The 21,469-nt window shown below is 41.9% G+C and overlaps 1 protein-coding gene across 5 annotated transcripts in view; it reads left to right on the top strand.

Annotated features, from left to right (window-relative positions):
* The first annotated feature begins 430 nt into the window (after window positions 1–430).
* Window positions 431–21,469, top strand: part of L3MBTL3 (L3MBTL histone methyl-lysine binding protein 3) — a 119,399-nt gene continuing 98,360 nt past the window's right edge. Inside the window, exons 1-2 of one of the 5 annotated variants that reach the window (XM_036120841.2) lie at window positions 431–661; window positions 4,175–4,254. The gene's annotated coding sequence lies outside the window, so the exon portion shown is untranslated. Of the gene's footprint in view, window positions 662–1,382; window positions 1,465–1,501; window positions 1,722–2,470; window positions 2,650–4,174; window positions 4,255–21,469 lie in introns of those variants that run through there. The other 4 variants (XM_036120843.2, XM_078054747.1, XM_078054748.1 and 1 more) reach the window with 4 other exon arrangements.

Raw genomic sequence — 21,469 nt, 5'->3', positions numbered from 1 at the left:
AGAGGCCTAACATGCTGAAGCTGTCAATAAAGACCCAACACTTGAGGAACCGAAAGAACACACAAGTTTTACACGCACACTTAACCCGTGCATTCTTCCAGTCCTCAAACCGGGGGAGGTTCTACTGCGTAGAAGCTTAAAACTTTCTTATTTTTCACGACCTGTAGCATGCATTGAGCCTGTGGGTAGTGTTTGTATAAGACCAAGGCCCACTCTTTAATGGCTGAATGAATCCATTTACAGTACATGCTGGATTAGCTGCTCTGAGAATTGCCTTTAAAAAAAAAAAAAGTAAAGTGAAAAATAGACAAAGAAATCTACAACCTGAGCAGTCTCTCATATTTGTTTTGACTGTTCTGGCACCCGCCCTGAGCCGGTGACAAGGCTGTTGAAAAGATGCACCTGAAACACTATCTGCGGGCAGCTGATTTGCCAAGCGGCTTTATTGCTGCTTTCCAGCGGCGAAGGCGCAGTAGCAGTAACAGGGAAGCCAGCGCGAGCCTCCCCGGCAGCGGCGGCGGCCGCGGCGGCACCAGCACCAGCGCAGTTTCCCCTCTCCCCAGCCCTGACTCTACGCGCACATGCGCACTGCGCCCGCAGCCCTGGACCATTTGTCAGGACTACTCGTGAGACGGAGAAAAAAAAAAGAGAAAATTTGGGGGTAAGAAGCGGTTGATCGGATCTAATCTCTAATTAATCAGAAGATTTGTCCGTGCAAAAGCCATTCATTTATTTTTCTGGGTGAGGATGAAAGTTAAGAGACCTATAGAGAGAAGGAAGCGCACCCTCGTCTTGTGAAACAGATCAGGGGAGGGGAAAGGACAGAAGGGGTTTCTCCCCCACTTCTCTGCGCCTCTGGGAAAGAGGAGAAAACTTAATCCCGGGGAAAAAAAGTGGGCAAGTGACTCGGAAACGGCTGGAGGGGGAGTCTCTGGGCATCTCACTCTGAAGTAGTGAGTGCGAGTGTGAAAGAGGAACAAAAGAGAGAGAAAAGAGAAAGGAAAAAATGGGGGGAGGAGAGACTTGTATTTTTTTCTTTGCGCGCACACGGGGAAGGGTGTGGGGGGCCGTGCTGAAGGGAGCCGGGGCGAGGCGGCCGCGTCGGGCTCTCGCCGGCGCGCAGGCGGCGGGATGCGTGTGGGCCCCCTCCCCCGCGCCCCCCGAGCTTGTCACTTTGGTCGCTTTCATGACACCGGGCGCGGGGTGGGGGAGCGCGGCGGCGCCGGGCTCCGCCGGGGTGCGTGCCCGAGTGGGCGCCGCGGAGCTGCAGCCCGGGCGGCGAGCGCGGCCGCCGAGGCTGGGGGCGCCGGCGGGGGGGCGCGGGGGCGGCCGGGGCGGCGGATCGGTGCGGCGGGAGGCGCGAGCCCCGCGCGCCGCCCCTGCGGCCCCCTCCGCCCGTGTGGCCTTTGTGCCGGGCGCGCACCGGAGAGCGAGCGAGTGAGCGAGCGAGCGCGAGAAGTACAAGTACGGGAGACCGAGGCAGTGGGAAAAGAGGCCGGGCCACTTTCTCCCCGCTCGGGCTGCGGAGAATGGACTGGTTGAATGTGCAGGCGCGTCTCCCCGGCGTGTGCTGTGTGTGTGCGCGGCGGAAAGGCCTCCCCGACTCCCACCGCGCACACGCACACTCACACGCACGCACACACTCGCGGACCCGCGGCTGGGCTCGGCGGCCGAGAGTTTGCGTTTTCTTCCTCGCCGCCTCCCCCTTCCCGACCGACTGTGTGAGAATTTCATATAGATCAGCTCCAATTTCCGCCATTTTGGGAAAGTTGCACAAAAATAAACCCTCCGGTTTATTTCTGCCCGAGGCAGGAAAGTGCTTCGGGAAGCAAGGCGGCGCGGGCCCGCCGCGGCCGTCCGCGCGGGGGAGGGCGCGGGCCGCGGGCCGGGCCGGGAGCCCGCGCCGTCGCGGCGTTCGCCCCGCTCCGTGCCGAGCCGCGCCGGCCAGGGTGCGGGCGCGGGCGTGTGTCGGGAGGCGGCGGCGGCGGCGGTAGCGGCGGGCGGCGGCGGCCGCGCCGGGGCGGCGGGCGGGTGGGGGGGAGGCACGGGGCTGCTTTTCCTGCAACTTGTTTACGCCGCCCTTATATTGGGGAGGCAGAGAGGGGTCCGGGTCGGGCCGCCGCCCGCCTCGCGCCGCGTGCGTGTGCCATTCCGGAATAATGGGTTTTGCACACTCGCGTCCTGGGCCCGGCGGGCCGTCCTCGCGCCGCGGCGGCCGGGCGGGGGGAAGTAGAGGCCGGCGGGGGTGGGGATCGGGAAGCGCAGAAGCCGAGGCATCCGCCGCGCGCCCCGCGAGCTGGTGGGGGGGGAGGGAGGAAAACTTGTGAGCCCTGGAGGCGGTGGGGGGGGGGCATGGTGGCACGGGCGGGGGGAGGACGCAACTTTCGTGTTGGTGGTAAAACTTTAATTACCTTTAAAGAAAAAGGCCTTTTGATTACCTCCTCCCCCCCCCTTTCTGGTCAAAGCATGGCCCACAGTGCGACCGTGAGAGAAAGTTTAAAAGCAGGCGGTTTCTTAGCCGCCTTCTCCGCGGAGGGGTGGGGGTATCTGTTTGTCCGTCTGCGCTCGGAGAGAGGTGGGGGTAACGAGTCGCCCTCCGGGGTCGCGAAGACCGTAGCCCTTACCCCACCCTTTCACGGGGAGACGAAGGTAAACGTCGCTTCAGTTTCCCTCCTCCCCGCCTTCCCCCCCCCCCCGCTTCCTTTTCCTCCCCCTCCCCGCCGATTTTTTTGAGGGGACCCAAAAAACGGAGTCTCTTTCCTTATGCAACTTCCTCGGGCGCTGTGAGCACGGCCCTTCCCCCTCCCTGCATCCCTTGGCCCGCTCCTTTCCCACCTCGGGTCCACCGCCAGAGAAAATGCATTAGAAATCATTCAAAGTCTACAGAAACAAAAATAGATTTTTTTAATTGTTCTAAGTTAAGGAAAACAGATGAGAAATAAGATTTTGGGCGGGGGGGGCGGACGACGGCTAGGCGAGTGCGTCGAATTTTAATTTTGATTTTCCTAGAGCGTTGTTTGTGATATTTTTATTGGTTTGGGGAGCCCGAGAGTCTCTGTACTGGCTAGTTCGGTCGCGTGGATTTTTGCGCAAGTTTTTAGAAAAACACTGACTCGAGTAGAGCATTTCTCCGGAAAGTTTCAAGTGCAGCAAAATAGCGAACATGCAAAACTGGCCAAGGGGAGACCTCTAGTGGTTAAACGCATCTTTAAGTTCGGAAGGCCGAGAGCAAAGTTTGGCCTTTGCTTGTAGCTACGTAGTCTATTCAGACGTGGAAGTAATTAGAGGACCTGAGCGAGCAGCCAGATGTTGTGTGAATGGATGCCGATCAGAAATAGAAGGTTTAGTAAATTGGAGAGCAGATAAGTTTTGACGACCCAGAGCCTGTAGCTTCGATCCCTCTTCATTTATATGGGAAAAACACTTTGCTTTTATTCGGGGATTTGAGATGGGTCCGTAACTGGGTTAGAAACAGTTTGTCTTTATATTTATTATTGTCTTTATCTTTAATCAATCAGGAGTCACAGCAGGTCGTTTCATTTTGAATGTTAATAAAAATACAAAGTGTTTAAAACTTCGAAAAAAAATGAAAAAGACCTTTGGTTGAAATTTGTCTTTTATATAAGCTGATTATTTTATTCTCTAATAAATACAATTAAAGGATGGTGCTTAGTTTCTTAACCGTGCCGTTATATATAGTCAGTCATAAAATAAGCGGTCCCTTTTAGTTCTAAGAGTGTAATTTTGTTTCACTGGTTAAGACATTACTTCTGAATACTTTGTTTAAGTTGTGATTTAAATATTTACATACATGGGAAAAAACTGCTTACATAATATCTATTCATTTGCTAGCGTGTGTTCTGCAATGTAACTTTAAAGATAAAAGCACTGAGAAAAATTAAAGTTGAATCAAATGATCCCTGTAACTTTCACCTGCTGGTCATACAAAGGGGGAATCTTTAATTTAGGAATTTACGATAAGGGAATGATATGAATGATAAAATCCATTTCGTCTCATCCAGAACTAGTTTATTTTATTTTTAATATACTGAGTGGTATTGTGTGAAATTATGCAATAAGTCAGTGATTCAAAATTTAAACATATTAATTGTGGACTTGAAGGCTTCTTTTTTATTACAAAGCATTGATTTTATATTTCCTCTCTTTCAATTAGTGCTGGACCTTTAGGAGAAGTCTTGGGGGTGGACAGCAATCCTAAAGACTACCGGGGAGTTATTTCTTCACTGCCACTGGGTAAGATTTGCTTGTTGAAACAAATTGCTTGGTATATTTGCAAATGTTAAAAGCTGCGCTTGGGGATCAGGAAGGAGAATGTGGGACAGGGTTGACAGAAAAGCATCATTTTGTGGGGGCTGTTTTGAATGCATGAAAGTCTTGACATGAAGTGTGATGGAGGCTCAAGTAAATAAAACATTAAGAAAAGTTCCAAGATTGTCCTGGATAATTTTTGGACTGGCTCTTTTAATAGGTTCTTAATTTTCATTTCAGTTGTACCTGTTTTCTACTGAAAGCAAATAGTTTTATTCTTTGAAATTGAAAAAATGGGAAAACTAGAACAAAGCACTTGTAAGTTAATGTAACTGTTGTAACACAGTGATATGGAAGATTCTGGAACTTGTTAAAATTTTGTAGGTGAAATTTACAACAAGAGTTTTTGGGCATTTAAGTAATTTAACTTTTGTGGCTTAAATCCAGTGTGGACCAACTTGTGCCAAATATCAAGCCAAAGGGCTGTGACTTTCCAGGTGTTAGCATAGACTTGTCAACTTTTGAACTTATCTCCACAGAGAATATAGCTGTTGTCTAATAAGATCCCTTTGGTAATTTTGGAGGGTGCTTGCTGGTTTATGTCTAGTAATTCAGGGCCCATTTTCAGGACAAAGGTTGTTCTCCAGCAAAGAGGGCAGCCCTCTGTAGGTAAACCATCAAAGTATATTTGTGCTACTCTAGTGCTTTCTATTTATACGTCCACTCCCCCCACCCCCCACCCCCCGATTTAATTTTTTTCCTCTCCTTTTTTCCTTCTTTTCATTTGGTCTGTTTTAAGTATTAAAGGAGTTGCTAATTCTTGTTTGGGAAAAGCAAATAAAACAAAATCAATTAGTCCTACCTTTTTTGATAAAACTAATAATCCTCATTGGGCTATCTTGGAACTAGGATAGCTAGATGTCAACACTGAATAGTTACTGGTGTAAAAATGATTGTTAATGGGAGTTTATTGCCATTTTCTGCTTGTGGATGGTCTTGAATGGTGTAAGTAGCCAAATAAATAGATTGGGTCCATGTGGATGATGCAACAGAGACAGTGGGGCGAGAGCAACTCCAAGATCATGCAGACAGAAGTAGAGTGCAAGCAGAGTAGAAGGTGTTTCCTAGGATGCTGAGTTTCATGTTTAGAAATGCTGAGTGGAAGACAGTGATTGTTTTTCTTCATTTGGGGAATCACTGTGGCTGTGGATAGAGTGCTAAAGTGGGAATCAGAAGACAGTTTGGCCTCTAAATGTATCACATTGTATCAGTCACTTTACCTCTTTCAGCCTAGATTTCCCCATCTGGAAAATGGGGGCAACAGTGCTTGCTTCACTTCCTTTGTTGAAAGGATAAAATAAGGTTTTGAGAACTATAAAGACTTATTCAAATGTTTGGTAGTCATATTCCCATTTTAGCTTAGTCAGGTTTTGTGAAGGGCAGGAAGTAGGTTGTAAAGGGCAGAACAGAGTGATTTAAATCCTGGCTAAAATTATGAGATTGGTTTCTGGTATATATATTATGTGGACTTGTCACAATACTTCCAGGAGATATTTCTTTTCTTTAGGAAAAAAGTAGTTTATCTTTAATAGCATTGGCTCATTGCAGGAAGGGACCATGTTTTAACATGATGCTGAATATAAACTGAAATTTATTTATCCCAATCTAGTCATTTAATAGGTAGGAGTAAGTGAAATAAATCAAATTTAAAATGATGCCTAATTGTGGAAATGGGAGGGTAGTGAAAGTAGAAGGGTTGGTGTGAGGGGAATTCGTGTGCTGTAATTAATATTTTAGTTGTGTGAGTCTGCTGGGAAATGAGCATGAGAAAATAGGTAACTGGGGTAGTAAGATTTATACACTAGGGGTCAGAAAATGGGTCCTGCAAATGACTGGATTTAGGGAAAGGTCCATGCAGGGCTTCCCCCCACTCCACTTAGGTTTTCTAGACCCCTTTGCTACTTTATTCTAATTATAACTAACCACCTATTACCGAGATAAGAAAAAAAAAGTCACAAGTATTGTCTGTCATCATTCTCAATTTGCTGATACTGAACTTGACAAACCCTGACAAGTTTTAGTTAGTTTTAGTGCATCTCTCATCTCTCTCTACAAGACAAGAGAGATGAACATCCAATCAATGTTCTAAGAATTCAAAAACTCAATAGTGGAGGGAAGAAGAAGTATGTGTCCTGTTGAATTAGTCCTTGAGTAATTGAGGGTTGGTTCTTGAATAGTTTCCCCTAGTTTGTTTGGTAGTTTATTTCTAGGAATATATATTTCTTTCTTTCTTTCTTTCTTTCTTTCTTTCTTTCTTTCTTTCTTTCTTTCTTTCTTTCTTTCTTTTTCTTTCTTTCTCTTTCTTTCTTTCCTTTCTAAAGAATTTATTTATTTATTTGATGGAGAGAGACACAGTGAGAGAGGGAACAGAAGCAGGGGGAGTGGGAGAGGGAGAAACAGGCTTCCCACCAAGCAGGGAGCCCGATGCGGGGCTCAGTGCGGGGCTCAGTTCCAGGACCCTGGGATCATGACCTGAGCTGAAGGCAGACGCTTAACGACTGAGCCACCCAGGCACCCTTCTAAGAATATATATTTCAACCCAGGCTTTTTGTGGCAGATATAGTTAAGATGGGAAATTTATAAGAGAAGTTACTTTATGTGGTATGGGACAAGGATACCCTTGGGATTCAGAGGATGTGTAACCTGAGTGATCCCTCTTGCAATGTTTCTCCTAGTTAACTAATTTTTCTTGAGCTCTTATATCTTATAGTGCTGAACACCAAAAGACTAGGTCTTTGCCCTTGAGTTCCCTAGACCCTCACCCCAGTAGTGGACACAGCTCTGAACTCTGTTAAGAACCAAGCTGCACTTGGTACCAGTAGGAAAGAACAAGGGACCCAGCACTCTTGGGAGCCGGTGAGTCAGGAAACAGATTCCTGGGTTGACTGAGCAGGACAATGCCATATAATTGTATATACATGGCACAATGTTCCATCCCCTTTTTAATGCTTAGTCTTCAGAAATTAATAAGAAGCTCTTTACCCATGATATGGAATTTCTGAATTATATATCCGGTGACGGTGATGGGTTTGGGAAGTTCTTTTCTTCTTTGACTAGTGTGTTCACAAGGATAACTTCCTGGTGTAGATTGCTCTTCTTGCTCCCATTGAGGAACTCATTCCTCACAAGAATTTGGGGGACACTGTATTTAAAGAGAACCAGTTATTTGGGAGGCACTGTATTTAGAGAGAACTACTTATACCTTCATATGTGTGTATATTTGTATATGATGTCTTGAAATTCAGGGCATCCGCAGAAAATATATTTTGTAAAGGACCTCATTATCCAATGGGAATATTCTCAGGTTGTCTGTTTAGTAAGTTAGATTATTTTACTGACACATGAGGATATGGGTAAACAGTGGCACATTATGAACTAGTTTGTACTGCTTGTAGCAACAGCTCTGCAGCAAGTGGATGAAAGCAAAAGGCCAGGAAAAGGGTACCCTTGCAATGTAACTGAGTTTGATTTATGAAGTCAAGTTGAGAAAGACATTTAAGAAATTCCCCCTTGACGAGACGGGGTGGTTTGGGGGAAAGAACAGGACTTTTGAGAGGGAGTTGAGTGAAGTTGGGTGAACTTGGATGAGAGAACTTCCTTAGAAGTGGACCTAGAATTGGTTAGTTGGGCAGCGATTGGAGGAATTACATGTGTATTATACGTAATAGTAAAATGTTTCCTTTATTATTCTTCTTCCTGTAAGCCAGTGTTTTGTGTCTGTCAACAAATATTTATTGAGCACCTGTTTTTTTGGAAGTCTCAGCTGGGGAGTGCTTCACATAATCTTCACTTAGAACAGGGCTGAATGAATGAATGGGTTAGGGCTACAAAGAAACAGCAGACCTTGGCCTCCATGTGTTCGTAATTCCAGTTGAGGAAATAACCCGCACCACATCCCGTACAGTGGTGACTAATGAAACAAAGCCACAGTTCAGCGCTCGTGCTCCGGAAAGGTAGAGATGAATGCAGTGAGCGCTATGGTGGTACCACTGCATGTGGCCTTAAACGTATTGCTGAGGTAAAGACCTGGGAGGTGGGGTGTCCTCCGCAAAACACTGCCAAGTGTTGCTATATTAAGTATAATTGTATATTGAGTGCCTTCTGAATGTCAGGCATTGAGCTAGGCACTTTATATTCTTTCATTCATTCATTCACTTATTTATGTGCCCAGCGAATACTTGCTGGGTGCCTTCTCTCTGCCCAGGCGCTGGTGTAGCTCTGAGTATTATCTCGCATACTTTCTCTAACCTTGTGCAGTTGGTATTATTGTTTCACTTTTAGAGCAAACTGGTGCTCAGAGATAGCAACTTGTCTAAGTTCATATCATGCCGTTTGAAAGGGGTAGGGCCAGGGAAATTGGTACTGGCTTATGATTGTCTTGTTATGTCTTTAGGTTTCTAATTTTCAAAAAAGTAATTCTTAGAATATTTTTAAGAAAACACATTTCCAGATTAATGTATTTACTCTCATACATTTGTTTACTAAGATGAGCAATAGCAAACAGGTATCAGAAAAAATAATGGGGAGAAAACTCTATCTCTTCACTTTCCTTTGTTTTTTTTCTTTTTTAAACCAAGAATTGGGAAAAGACCGACTACTGAATTATACTGAAAAGAACACCTTGGTCTGGCTCATGGCCTTGAAATGATCACAGACTGTTAAGAAAACATGACTCAGATTAGGTATGAGAATTACTGGGCTTATTTGTAAAGAGGTTTCACTTGTTCTTTGTAGGAAGAGAATAGATGAGGCGGTAGGGTTAGTTCTAAAAAAATGTAGATCAGTCAGTCAGTAGAAAGGATGGGACCTAAATTTATTAAAGTGAACATAAAAGATGATGGAATTTACTCAGAAGGCAGGATTATAAAAGGAAAGAAAAAAATTAAATTGAGGGATAGAGATATTGGTGGGGAGAAGCTGGGGGCAGGGCTGAGTGTAGAGTGCTGGAATCAAAATTAAAAAAAAAAAGAAAACAGGAAATATGACTAATAATACATTCAACAACAGTGCTATGGTTACTGTTATACTCTTTAACTAGAAGAGTATGCTCGTGCTTGCCAGATGAAGTGAAGAGTCTCTGTTGATTCATGAGGTGGTTCTGTGTCACAGTGGGAGTCAGAGAGTATCTCTGGTATATGAGTTTGGTCCACCAAGCAGAGCTTTAGTCTGACTTAGGGGGATGCCGTTGCATGCATTGATCATAGGGTAATAGACTGTTTCTCCTTTAATGAAGCTCTGTCACCCTATAAACTTTTTTGAACACTTACTACAGGCAGGCTGTTTTAAGATTGGACCGTAGCTTTGTGTTGTGTGTAATTTTGTAACGTTAAACTACTTCGGTAGTAGAACATTTTGAGTAGGATTGTTCAGGCACCAAAATCATTTGATTATTTTCCCCTCATGTGTTACACTGACTGAACCCTGAACTGTGAATTGAAATTCCTAAGAGATCAATGTGGTCAGGTTGTTAAGTGGTCTAAATAATTCACCCTGTTGCTTTGTGTTCTTATTTGGTGGATTTGAGGCCTACCTGTTCAATCTGTTGATAAGGAGTTTAGTTACAAATGGTTATCAAGATAAACCTGTAGACTTGACTCGTGTGAGAGAAATAAAATCTGGTCACATCTACTTTATTAGATACAAAAGAGAAATCAAGTGTAAATCTCTTAATTTTAGCTCTGTGTTCTATAAAAATATGAAGCGGAGTAAGAAAAAGATGCTACTTTTAGCATTTAAAAAATTATGAAATGAAATAAGAGAAAAGAACAAGATACTACTTTTAGTTTTTCTTTTTTGAGTTCATGCATATTTTGCATAAGCATGGACATATCTGTGTCAGACAGGTTCTTGTTCTTTTTATGCCCTTCGAGTCCCTTTAATGGGTGTAAAATTTCTATTACGACTCTATTAGTGTAGTGATGTTGATGATATGATAGCACTTGTCAGGATATTTTTGCCTCAAATTGAGATATCTTATACTCTGTACACTGAAAATGAACTTCCAATAAAAGCATTTGATGAGAGTATATTAAATATGCCATAGGCCTGTTAATGTCAGTTTGTGATTTCGTTTTCTATGTACATTTTTTTTTTCTTGAAAGGCATTTTTCATTTTCTGTTCCTCCTTTAGAGGAAGTAAGTAGGTTAGGCCACAGAATCTCAAATAATTCATCCTTCTTACAGTAACAAGCGGGAAGGCAGGAAGTTGAGATTTTGTAAAGGTTGCTTTCGGTGACTACCCCTTTGTGCATAATCTCCATGGCAGAAAAGGTAGCAAATCAGATAAACCATGGCTGCATGAATAGGATCATTGTCATTAAAATATGGCCAGGAGATACTGTTTTTGAGAAAGTATCAATAAGAAGGAACCATCCTATAACCGATTTCATATTTAAAGGAAGCGTAGATTGGTTGCCCCTTAGTCATCTACTATGTAAGGGTAGATGTGGACAGAAGACCCAGATTCTCAAGGATTTGTTCTTGATGGTACTGAGATTTCATTTCTCACACGGAAATGATCTAGAGTTTTGCCTGCTGAAAATCTATGAGCTTGGGCCCTGGGGGCAAAATTTTACATCTCTCCACAGCAGGATCTCAATTCCAGTATGTGTGTGATTCAGAGTTCTTATCAGGCGGGTGAGTAGAATATCAAAGCTGGTATCTGTCATGCTTGATTTGAAAGGAAAATTTTTCTTGGTAGCAATATGTGTTTGTTGAGAGATGCTTCAAGTGTGAGTTTAGATTTTTCTCTTATCCTTATTGAATAAGCCTGTTTAAGAGGTTTGAATTTAACTTCTTTTGATGTGTCCTCCACTGACACTTAAATAAGGAGGGTTTCTTGGAGCAATAATGTTATGCTTCTGCCAACAAAGCAAGTAAATACTTAGCAGCCTAGCTGTGAGTTAGAATTTCACTGAAGAATATGAGATAGATGGACATGAATTTGATATTTTTTTTCTGATTTCCCCTCTCCCTAATTCCCACCCACAACTAGTCTGTTGCATTTTCCCCTTCTCTTTTTATTCATTCATTTGATAAATTGTATTGATACCTACAATGGGTATTCATCAGGGTTAAGGAAATGAATAAATGAAGGTCCCTTTCCTCCAAAGGCTCGTCCAAGTAGATGATCATGATACAATGTCAGAAGTATCGTGATGGTGGTGTAGATTCTCTCTTCCTAGTCTCTCTTCTGGCATATCACATACACATACTCCAGTACTTGTAAAGAGAAGGATTCTCTTCTTTGGGGAGGACCTATAGCTTTCATCTCTCTTTCTCCTGTGGGCCTTTCATAGGACCTGGAACCACAGTTGGTATGTGAGGAAGCTTTTATACCTCCTCAGCCAAAATATCCATAAGGTTGCCAATGGTCTACTCTTGGGTCATCATTCAGAGATTATGTCCTTCTGACTTTTTTTGGTTGTTATAACGTTCTTTTGTGGCAAAACTAAGAGTTATTGACCTTATATCACTTTCCCAAATTCATTTTGAAAGTTTACATGTCCGTGAAATCCAGAGTCTTACCATTATTCTTAACCTGCCATTTTTCTTCACCTTCACCTCTGGACTCCTCTGAGAAATCATTTAGGGCTTTGTGGTGCAGAGGTCTTGGCCTTTGCAGTTATCATTCCCCTGCCCTGGTATGCTTCAGATATTGGGCAAACTGGTGCCTGGAGGGAATGTGGACACTGGAGAGCTGTTTGTTTTGTTTTCTTCAAAATAGCTGCGGCTCCATGTACTGCATGTCTACCATGTGCAAAACACTCTTAGCGTGCATGATTGAAACACACGTTTTTACAACTATGTAAAGTAGATATTCCCATTCCATTTTCTTGATGAAGGAGCCTAAGGCTCAAGAGAGGTTAGGTACCCTGCCCAGGATTATGCAGTAGTTGGGAAATTATGAGGCTAGGACTCAAACCCAAGTGCTCTCGGGCTCCAGAGCCTGTGCTTGTCACCATCGCACTAGATTGGCTTCTGTGTTGATTAAAATACAACATGCTGGGCCCTGCAGTAGAGTCTGAGGGCCACTGTCTTGGGAGATAAAAGTGTGTTTCTTGTCTGGATGACCTCAATTTTCTTGCCTGTTAAATGTAATCAGTCTTAAGAGGTAGTTGTGAGGGGAGCACCTGGGTGGCTCAGTCGTTAAGCGTCTGCCTTCGGCTCAGGTCATGATCCCAGGGTCCTGGGATTGAGCCCCACATCAGGCTCCCTGCTCTGCGGGAAGCCTGCTTCTCCCTCTCCCACTCCCCCTGCTTGTGTTCCCTCTCTCGCTGTGTCTCTCTCTGTCAAATAAATAAATAAAATCTTAAAAAGAAAAAAATGACAATGCATGGAAGAGACTCCTCTGCTCCAGTATGTCTGTATCTCCTTCATGTATCTTGGGCTTTTTTGCCTTTGTTCAGTCACCCCTTTTTGGCCGTGTGCTTGTGAGTGTGTGAGTTTTCCCCCTACAGGCTGTGTACCTCTCCGAGGTCATGAAGGTGCAGGCCATCAGAGAGGAAATCAGAAAACGGTAGACAGGCCTGAGGAGTCAGAGGCCATATCTTTCTCGGGATCGCTTTCTCCAGCCTGGACTTCAAGGACTGCAGGTCTGGAGGGCATTCTCCAGGCTTAGATACTATGAATCTCACCACTCAGATGCAGGTGGGGAACTAGGTCCGAAGGTAGCATTTGTAGCTGAATCTAACATGAAGATGAATCAATTTTATTCCTCTAAAATACTACCTACTTTCATGTTATTTCCTGAATTTATTTTCCGTGGCTCAGCATTTTCCCAAAGGCCAGGGGCAGGGGAGGTGGGGGTGGAGGACTCCATGGAATTCGATGCACTGTGATAATAGAGTCACAAGGCAAGGTGACCGTGGGAAGCTTTGGCTTGGCCGGTACTTCACAGATCACCACACTGCTACTGATGTGCACTGTACATGTCCTGAAGACCCCCAGGGTATTCCACCTCTCTCTCAACAAAAAAACTTTGTATCACAGGACAGGAATCAATGGTCTCCCAAAAGTTGTGTTTTGAGGAACAGACTGGGAAATGTTGCTGTGGCCTTTCATCTAGTTTAGTTGCAAAGCCTTAGCCTGGCCTGCAGTGTATAGTCAGACCAGCATAGTGGCAGAGAGAGCCTGGCCTTCAGGCCCAACTCCTTCCCGGTATGGCAGACCCTTCTCCATCACTTCGGAGCTATTGTCCTATGAAGAAAGGTAGTAGTCAAGGGAAACAAAAGCAAAAATAAACTGTTGGGACTACACCAAATAAAAAGCTTTTACACAGAAAAGGAAACCAATAACAAAACAAAAAGGCATCCTACTGAACGGAAGGAGATATTTGTAAATGATATATCTAATAAGGGGTTAATATAAAGAACTTATACAACTCAACGCCAGAAAAACCCAATCCAATTAAATGTTGGGCAGAGGACTTGAATAGACATTTTTCCAAAGCAGACTTGCACATGGCCAGTGGACGAATGAAAGATGCTTGACATCAGTAACCATCCAGGAAATGCAAATTAAAACCACAATGAGATAGCAGCTCATACCAATCAGAATGGCTAGTATAAAAAAGACAAGAAATCATAAGTGTTGGCGAGCATGTAGAATAAAGTGAACCCTCATGCGCGCTGTTGGTGGGAATGCAGTTTGGTGCCGCCACCATGGAAAACAGTATGGAAGTTCCTCAGAAAATTAAAAAATAAAAATACTATATGATCCAGTAATTCCACTACCAGTATTTATCCAAAGAAAACAGAAAATACTAATTTGAAAAGATATATGCACCCCTGTGTTTATAGTGACATTCCTTATAATAGCCAAGCTATGGAAACAACCCAAGTGTCTATCCATAGATGAATGGATAAAGAAGATGTGAGATAGATAGATATATATATATGTATACACACACACACACACGCACAATGGAATATTACTCAACCATAAGAAAGAATGAGATCTTGCCGTCAGCAACAACATGGGTGGACCTAGGCTAAGTGAAAGAAGTCAGACAGAGAAAGACAGAAACCACATGATTTCACTTGTATGTGGAATCTAAAAAAACCAAAACAAACGAACAAATAAAAAAAACAGACTCTCAAATATAGAGAACAAACTGCTAGTTGCCAAAGGGGAGGAAAGAGGGGGGATGGGCAGAATAGGTGAAGAGGATTAAGAGGTATAAAAAAGAGCTAGTAGTCTTTTCTGGAGCTATGTAAATATGAGATATTATTAACAATAAAATATCTGCTTTTATGGAGTGATCTTGAATCTTGTGATTTTTAGATTTTGAACAGGTGGCCTACCGTAAGAGATACCACAGAAATACAATCAAATGAGAGAAACAAAAGTCATGGTCTAATTTTTTTAAGGTCCCTTGAGCAGCTTTCATGAACTCACATAATTGTTAAACCAGATAATTATAATAAAAAGCTAACATTTTATTGACTGCTTACTCCGTGATAGGCACTAGGCTAAGGTATTATCTGATTTATCTCATGGAACCTTACTTACCATTGCCCAATGAAGAAAGGTTCCATTCTCCACACCTTATAGGTGGGGGAATTGAGACTTCCAGAGCTTAACTGGTCTGAGGTTACTGAGTAGGCAGTTGTCAGATTTTGAAAAGTGAAATGAAGAGGAGGAAGGAAGAAGGAAGCAGTTGAGGAAAAGGTGAAGGATAGAAGGGGGAACTGATGAGTGCATGGCAGGTTTTGGGGATGATCCATGAAGTAATTAATTTGCGCCTATGACGGGATGACAAGGAGCAGGGTGGGTGGGGATAGGGAGGCACAAAACAGTTTTATGAGCCACATTAAGAAGGTGGTTAGCAGTGAAGAGAGGCTTTTTAGGTGGTGTTACCGAATTGTGACATTAGGACTTTTTGTAGGTCACACTGTGCCAGATAGAGCATTCGGTTAGGGACTGATGATTTCTACAAAGTAAACAAAAAGCCAGCTTCAGTTATTGGTATTAAAGTGGGCAGCATAGCAACAAGGCGTTGGATTTGCACAGTAGAGATTGACTTTTCTCATGGATATATGTTGCTCTGGATCTCATTGCTGTCTATCTTCTGCATAATTGGCCTTTTTGTTTGGTTCGTGACGATTATTTTAGGGTTAGCGTTCCTGACTCTTTACAAAAGATAGGTTGTCCTTTTAACCCAAACTGATTAAAACCAGGTGCTGATATCTAAGTTCTGTCATCTGAGTGACAGAATTTTAATCCGATTCTGCTTTTGAGGTGATGTTTATCCCCATTTTATAACCACTTCCAACTCATGGCCATATCCTCTCTGTACCTTATTTTTGAAGAACGCACCTGTTAACTGTAAAGCTATAATATGTAACACTAAAAAAGCCACTGTAAGATTATTAAAACTATTTAACTGCTCTTAGTGAACATTAACTAGCCATTCTTTTAAATATACTATTTTAAAACCATGGTTTGAGCAGGAATGGCCCAGCTACAGTTAGCTCCTTTTCTTAATCTTTATTTCTCACTCTGTCTGCAGATCCAGACTTTTGGTTTATAGGCAGTGCCCACTCTCACTTGATTTTGAGCATCCTGGATTGGGTGGCTTATCTCTCAAGGGACTGTTGTCTTCATCTCAGTGCTAGGCAGGTTCTTCACCTTGACTCCGCTATATGAGCTCAGCACTGGGGGAGTCCATGCCCCTCACTCGAGCCACCGCTTGTTTTATCCACTTAGTGGCAGATATGAATGAAGGGATTGTATGAAGGGGGGATTATGAAGGACACACAAACTCTGCTTATCTCTAGTCAAAATAAGATAACAGTAGATTCTTGACATTTGTGAAGGATATATCCCAAGGCAATCGCCAGTTCTCAACTTGAAAAAAAATCGTTGTAACATACAATTCCTTCCTTCAGATTACTAAAGTATAACTGAAAAATGTAAAGGCTCTCTCTAGACCTTAACTACTTATCTTGCTTGATGAGCAATTTTTGTACTGTCTGGAGCACTTATTGAAACAAATTCACACATCTTTTCTACTTACTTCCTTTTGGAGCATTTGGTAGTTTTGTTCACACAATGTGTCTGAGTCATCATTGCATTTGACATTTCAGTCTTTAATTTATCTGAAACTTCTATTTTGTGGCTAGGGCCTAGCGCTTTCATAAACATTTCCATATTCCCCTCATTCTGTCATCAACACTAGAATCCACTAGCAGTTAATTTTGTTTCATTTCTTCACGAGAAACAGTGTTTTATCTCTTTCCTTACGGTGGCCATGGACTAAGACTAAGTGCTCTGAGTAAGAGCATCCCTGGACCGTGGCTGGTCCAGGCAACTTGCCCTTGCCCCTCAGCTTCATGGCATGTCTCATTCAGAGTCATGTCTCTGCAAGATAACAGATTACCGAATGTCATGGGAACTTCAGATGCTCTCAAGAGTGGTAGAAGCCATAAATAGTCTGTGAATGCCAGCGATCTACTATATATTTCTGATACCCAAGTTGTGGAGAAGTGAACCCTACCCTTCCTCTTCTCATCCATCTGTGGAGCTGATGCATTTGCATATACAGTTAAATACCTACTATTTAAATTACCCAAGAGCTTTGGGGAAGTTGACTTCCCTCAGTGACTTCTATGCTATAGCTTCTGTTGTTTACAGCAATCATAAACTAAATATTTTCATGGGAAGACCTGCCTTTCATGACATGAACTATTCTAAATTGACATGAAAAAGGATTTTAAAACATTTTTTTCATTAATTTTTTTTCTTTCAAGAAAATTTGAACAGGCAGCAGTATAAAGGAATGTCCAGAGAGCAGATTCCCTCCCATGGCTGTCTTTCAGCAGACTATTGCCTCTTCCTGGAGGCAGCCAGTGTTACCAGTTTCTGGTGAAGTTATTCACACACACACACACACACACACACACACACACACCCTTTTGTTTTATAGAAGTGGTAGCACACAGTTTTTATACCTGGCATAAAATTAGAGTATTGGTAGTGTGTTGGAGCTCTTTCTATATCAGAATGTGAAGAGCTTCCTCATTGTTTTTTATAATGGCATTGAATGCCATATGGATGTACTTCAATTGTCCTTAATTGATGGACTTTTGGATTGTTTCCAGTTTTTTGACCTTACGAACAGACCTGTAGTCAGAATAACATTCTACATTTTTTCTTTTTACATATGTGCGAGTATCTGTAGAATAAATTTCTATGAGTAGAACTGCTGAGTTGGAGGATATGTTCTTGGAAATTGATCTCCAGAGAGGTTGTTTTCATTTATAATGCCACTGTCAATGCACGAGAGGGCCTGCTTCCCCATATTCTCATAACAGGATTTTTGGATATAAGATATTAACTAATCTCCTCATTGCCCCTTGTTTCTTGAAAACTAGTGGTATATGGTAGGTTGAGACTTCCAGGGATTTATTCATGTGAGAGACTGAGCAAGTTCATCCATTAGATACAATGTCCCAAGGGAGAGGCAAGTTGCAAAGCTTTGGTTTGGAGGCAAGGAATGGTGCCGGAGAGAGAGATACAGAAGGTAATTCTGAGGACAGTGTTGCATGTCATTTAATCTGTCTTCCAGCCCTTTTGTTGGAGGCTTAGGGCAAGAAGATTGTAATAAAAATGAGTAAAAGCTAAAGTGAACTGTTTCACCAAAGAGGGACTTTGGGAGTCTAATATGTTTGAATTAGTGTCAACAGTAATGGTCTCTGCCTTCGGTGAAGTCATCAGCTCCTAACAGTGAGCATCGGTAGAAGCACATTGGACATCAGAACCCTTGATTTTAACCATTTCCAGTCATGATAGGAAAGCTAGTGGGAATCAAAGTATCAAAAGCTGCAGTGGTATATTTGCTGGATAAGTGAACCCCAAAGTGGTCCTTTTTGACATCAGCAGTGGCTAGAGACTGTTAGGATTTAGAAGAGGTTAAGAGGAAAGTGGTGGCTCTTCGCTGATAGCACAGAGGGCCCATCATGGTGCACTTTTGAGATACTTCCTTAGGAAATCTCAGCATCATTAACAAGAGACTGGGGGTGAGATTTTCTGCAGGATGAGAGATGCTGTTTGTGACTTGCATTGTGAGTTACTCTATTACCTACCTGCTTTTTATAGTCCGTGGAATATAGGTTACACATGGGATCGTGGAATCACACCAGGTGATAATTAAAGAAAACATAAAACAAAGCATTTCTAAGTTGTGGGGAAAAAAAACAAAACTGCTTCATTCTTAGGACCCTAACTGATTGAAGTGAAAAGACTTTGTATGTATGCAAGTGTGCACACTTCTGGAGAATGAAAACAAAGGAGGAAGACTTAGGGTGTCATGAAGAAGCAGCTTCTGTTAAAATAATATTGGTTGTTGGATGTTCTGTCTGATGAAGAGATGATAGAAAATGTCCTAGCCTTTCACACTTCTTGTGATAGTGCAAGTAGCCATTTGGCTTCAAAATCAGATAATGGGAAAGACAACATGGTAAATATTTTTATGTTATCGTATTTTATACACAATGTTCACAAACCTTAAAGTGAAACAATGAATAGAAAATTTTTTATAAATTTTAGATATGTGCTTATAGGTAGAGTACACTGTGAAACATCACTGATGTTTTATGGAGCAAAAGCGAATTCTCAGTATTTCTAAAAATGTGTCGTGAGCATTTACTACGGGTTTTATATAGGGCTAACTTTTAGATTTCTCCTGCTTTCTATTCCTTCTAGTCACAGACAGGATTTTGTTGTTGTGAATTTCATGCATTTATGTTTTTTATTTTTTTAAAGATTTTATTTATGTATTTGACAGAGAGAGACACAGCGAGAGAGGGAACACAAGCAGGGGGAGTGGGAGAGGGAGAAGCAGGCTTCCTGATGAGCAGGGATCCCGATGTGGGGCTCGATCCCAGGACCCTGGGATCATGACCTGAGCCGAAGGCAGATGGTTAACGACTGAGTCACCCAGGCGCCTGGGAAAAGACTGAAATTGTATTTCTGTTGTATATGTGTCTTAATGACACTTTGTTAATAAGTATATATTTGATGATATTTTATTAAAAGGATACAATTGCACTGATATACATAAATCAAGAACTTCGGCCCTAGTAAATTGGTTTCTGGATTTGTCATGTCTAAGGAATAACTTAGGGAAAAGTAGGTTTAGCCAGATTCTTAGAGGGGTAAGTCTCTGAGACAAGACAAGACAGTGGTTGAGAAAAAAGCCCATGGTTGGAATCAGACTGACCTGGTTTCAGATATTGGCCATGCCACCAGATAAGGTTTTGGGTGAATTACTGAACTCTGCAACTCACTTTCTTCAGTGTAGACTGGAGGGATTATTAGAACCCATCTTTTTGTGAGAAAGAAAGAAATGAAATAATATATGTAAATTGCTGCTTTGAATCCTTTTCTGGAAGAAGGTGAGATTGAATTAATAAATTAAAAAGTATACGTATTATGTCTGACACTGAGTACCTGGTGAATAAATGCTATTGTGATTAGAGAAAGAATAGTAAAACTTTCTTTTCCATGGATCACTCAGGTTTTACCCAGTTTATCCACCAGGGGGGAAATTATTCTGTCACTCTACTGTCTATCAAGAAAAAGTTGCCACTCCTACAACACTTAATAAGGAAGTTGATTTTGTTGCTGATCTCTATTTAGTAAGGTAGGAGTTGTAGAGAACTTAAGTGCAAGTCTTAATTCACTTAACATCTTCACTGTTTCTTAGATTAATCTTCCTCAGGCCTTCACATCTTAGTTTCTGTTTTAAGGGTTAAGTCCTAATGGTAGTGAAATCTAGTACTTCTTCAATTTCAGACTGTATAAAATTTGAAATGATCAGAAATAGACTTAATATGTAACATTTGACATTTGCTCATTTAAAGGGGACAAAGGAAGAAAGAATATGGAAGCATCTAATAAACAAAAGCTAGCTATAATTCAAAGAAACACAGGTTTTTTTTCTATTGACTATTTAAGAAATAAATGTGTATTATGTATCTAAAGAGACTGCACTTAAAATATATTTCTATTATAGAATTTTTCAAGCACTTATAAACCTAAGATGTAGTGTAATAAACTGCTATGGGCCCTTCAGACTTCTTGAGAATTACCAGCACGTTGCCTGTTTATTTCACCACTTCACCGTCTTGACTAATTTATAGCAAATTCCTAACTTAATCATTCCATCTGTCAGTTTCAGTTGACAAGGATGAAGTCCCCTTTTGAAAGTACATGCCATCATCATCCCTCCAGAAAAATCAGTGTTTTTTGTACATCATCAAATAGCCAGGTGGCATTCATGCTTCCCTTCCTGTCTAATCTTCGTCGTCTTCTTTAAAAAATAGTTTAAATCAGGGTCCAAACAAGATCTATGAATTATGATGTTGTGCTTTATTAATATGTCACTCAAATCTCTTAATCTAAGTTTCAGATTTCCTCTTCCATGGATTTTTTTTACTCCTGGCCTTGTGCGTGTGTGTGTGTCTGTGTGGCAGAAAGCCAAGTTTTTATCCTATGCAGCAGTGGCTCTCAAGTCTCTTTGACCCTCTTAAGAATGACTGAAAACCCCAAAGAGCTATTGTTGGTATGGGTTATATCTATTAATATTTTCTGTATTTAAAATTAAAATACATAATTTAAACTATTTACTTAAAAATAACAGTAGCAAGCCCATTATGTTAATATATGTCTGCACAGTTTTCATGAAACATAATCATAGTTTCCATAATGGAAAAATGAGAGAAGTGGCACTGTGTTACATTTTTGAAAATCTCTTTCATGTCTGGGCTTAATAGAAAATAGCTGGATTTTCATATCTGCTTCTGCATTCAATCTGTTGCAATATGTTGTTTTGGTTGAGGTGTATGAAGAAAATCTGCTTTACACAGATGTGGGGTTGGAAAGGGGGAGGAGTATTTTAAGTTTTTTCATTAAATGGTGGACATTCTTCTGTGATACTACACCAAAAGTTGACAAGTGGTAGTTTCTTAAAGGTAAGTTGCAGTGGGCAATTTGAAACCCCGACAATGAACTTTTCATACTACATTAAAATCCATTGGTCTGTCATACACTTAAATGGATCCTTTCCATGCATAATTTTGTGACATCAGCATGGTTATTTGGGAAAATACTGCTTCACTGAGTTATGCAAATCTCC

Source organism: Halichoerus grypus, chromosome 9, assembly GCF_964656455.1.
Source record: "Halichoerus grypus chromosome 9, mHalGry1.hap1.1, whole genome shotgun sequence".
Taxonomy (NCBI): domain Eukaryota; kingdom Metazoa; phylum Chordata; class Mammalia; order Carnivora; family Phocidae; genus Halichoerus; species Halichoerus grypus.
The sequence above is the reverse complement of the archived record's forward strand: the minus strand, read 5'-3'. Positions and strand labels throughout refer to the sequence as shown.